Source organism: Penaeus japonicus, unplaced genomic scaffold, assembly GCF_977035675.1.
Source record: "Penaeus japonicus unplaced genomic scaffold, GWHDUDI00000001_assembly GWHDUDI00000036, whole genome shotgun sequence".
In the NCBI taxonomy this organism is placed as follows: domain Eukaryota; kingdom Metazoa; phylum Arthropoda; class Malacostraca; order Decapoda; family Penaeidae; genus Penaeus; species Penaeus japonicus.
In genome coordinates this window covers 3,732,655-3,736,034 of record NW_028234438.1, presented here as the reverse complement: position 1 = coordinate 3,736,034, position 3,380 = coordinate 3,732,655, and positions in this window count along the sequence as shown.

The following is a 3,380-nucleotide window of genomic DNA, read 5'->3' as shown; positions in this document are numbered from 1 at the left end:
AGCATATGCGAGCGAGGAGCGAGTGAAATAGCTGGTGGAGAAAGGGAAGGAAAAAGGCGAGAAGGCTTTTGAATAACAGACAGACAGACGGGCAAACAAAGGAAATAACCAGACCAGGTTAACAGAATAAACAAACAATTTTGTAGAATAGACAAAACCAGATCAACAGATAGACATATGATGATGATTTAAGAGAAAAGTCTCGTAGACAAAAACAATCACTTTTCTCTGATAATTGACAACCAAAGATAATTTTCATGTTATCTGAGATAGTCCTATAATCTTCGCACTATTAATGATAATAACAAAAATGATGGTAATAATAATAATGATGATAACATTAATGATACTACTACTATTGATGACAATGATAAAAATGATAGTAATAATAATGATGATGATAACATTAATGATACTACTGCTATTAATGACAAAAATAAAAATGATAGTAAAAATGATAATGATGATAATAATAATGGTAATAATGATAATAATTAAGTTAATAATAATAATAAAGATAATGGGGATAAACATGACAGGTTCCTTCATTGTCGATATATATAAGGTATTATACAATAATTTATCAACAAATACAAGCATCTCCATGATCACATATGTAGTACAAATCCTACCATAAGTACAAGTCCTACCATATATACAAGTCCTACCATATGTACAAGTCCTACCATAAGTACAAGTCCTACCATAAGTACAAGTCCTACCATAAGTACAAGTCCTACCATAAGTACGAGTCCTACCATATGTACAAGTCCTACCATATATACAAGTCCTACCATAAGTACAAGTCCTACCATAAGTACAAGTCCTACCATATATACAAGTCCTACCATAAGTACAAGTCCTACCATATGTACAAGTCCTACCATATATACAAGTCCTACCATATGTACAAGTCCTATCATAAGTACAAGTCCTACCATATATACAAGTCCTACCATAAGTACAAGTCCTACCATATATACAAGTCCTACCATAAGTACAAGTCCTACCATATGTACAAGTCCTACCATAAGTACGAGTCCTACCATATGTACAAGTCCTACCATATATACAAGTCCTACCATAAGTACAAGTCCTACCATATGTACAAGTCCTACCATATATACAAGTCCTACCATAAGTACAAGTCCTACCATATATACAAGTCCTACCATAAGTACAAGTCCTACCATATGTACAAGTCCTACCATAAGTACAAGTCCTACCATATATACAAGTCCTACCATATATACAAGTCCTACCATAAGTACAAGTCCTACCATAAGTACAAGTCCTACCATAAGTACAAGTCCTACCATAAGTACAAGTCCTACCATATGTACAAGTCCTACCATATATACAAGTCCTACCATAAGTACAAGTCCTACCATATGTACAAGTCCTACCATATGTACAAGTCCTACCATAAGTACAAGTCCTACCATAAGTACAAGTCCTACCATAAGTACAAGTCCTACCATATATACAAGTCCTACCATAAGTACAAGTCCTACCATATATACAAGTCCTACCATAAGTACAAGTCCTACCATAAGTACAAGTCCTACCATATATACAAGTCCTACCATAAGTACAAGTCCTACCATATATACAAGTCCTACCATAAGTACAAGTCCTACCATAAGTACAAGTCCTACCATATATACAAGTCCTACCATAAGTACAAGTCCTACCATAAGTACAAGTCCTACCATATATACAAGTCCTACCATAAGTACAAGTCCTACCATAAGTACAAGTCCTACCATATATACAAGTCCTACCATATATACAAGTCCTACCATAAGTACAAGTCCTACCATATATACAAGTCCTACCATAAGTACAAGTCCTACCATAAGTACAAGTCCTACCATATGTACAAGTCCTACCATATATACAAGTCCTACCATAAGTACAAGTCCTACCATAAGTACAAGTCCTACCATAAGTACAAGTCCTACCATATGTACAAGTCCTACCATATATACAAGTCCTACCATAAGTACAAGTCCTACCATATGTACAAGTCCTACCATAAGTACAAGTCCTACCATATATACAAGTCCTACCATAAGTACAAGTCCTACCATATGTACAAGTCCTACCATATATACAAGTCCTACCATAAGTACAAGTCCTACCATAAGTACAAGTCCTACTATATGTACAAGTCCTACCATATATACAAGTCCTACCATAAGTACAAGTCCTACCATATGTACAAGTCCTACCATAAGTACAAGTCCTACCATAAGTACAAGTCCTACCATAAGTATAAGTCCTACCATAAGTACAAGTCCTACCATATATACAAGTCCTACCATAAGTACAAGTCCTACCATAAGTACAAGTCCTACCATATGTACAAGTCCTACCATATGTACAAGTCCTACCATATGTACAAGTCCTACCATAAGTACAAGTCCTACCATAAGTACAAGTCCTACCATATGTACAAGTCCTACCATAAGTACAAGTCCTACCATATATACAAGTCCTACCATAAGTACAAGTCCTACCATAAGTACAAGTCCTACCATATATACAAGTCCTACCATAAGTACAAGTCCTACCATAAGTACAAGTCCTACCATAAGTACAAGTCCTACCATATGTACAAGTCCTACCATATATACAAGTCCTACCATAAGTACAAGTCCTACCATATATACAAGTCCTACCATAAGTACAAGTCCTACCATAAGTACAAGTCCTACCATATATACAAGTCCTACCATAAGTACAAGTCCTACCATAAGTACAAGTCCTACCATATGTACAAGTCCTACCATAAGTACAAGTCCTACCATATGTACAAGTCCTACCATATATACAAGTCCTACCATAAGTACAAGTCCTACCATATATACAAGTCCTACCATAAGTACAAGTCCTACCATAAGTACAAGTCCTACCATATATACAAGTCCTACCATATGTACAAGTCCTACCATAAGTACAAGTCCTACCATATGTACAAGTCCTACCATAAGTACAAGTCCTACCATATATACAAGTCCTACCATAAGTACAAGTCCTACCATATATACAAGTCCTACCATATATACAAGTCCTACCATAAGTACAAGTCCTACCATATGTACAAGTCCTACCATAAGTACAAGTCCTACCATAAGTACAAGTCCTACCATATGTACAAGTCCTACCATATGTACAAGTCCTACCATATGTACAAGTCCTACCATATATACAAGTCCTACCATAAGTACAAGTCCTACCACATGTACAAGTCCTACCATATATACAAGTCCTGCCAGAACAACCACCATGCAACGAAAATATGAATGGGAATGAATGATACTATAGCGTAAGACATTTCATTGACGAGCCGATAGTCAATTCTGCATCAGAATTAC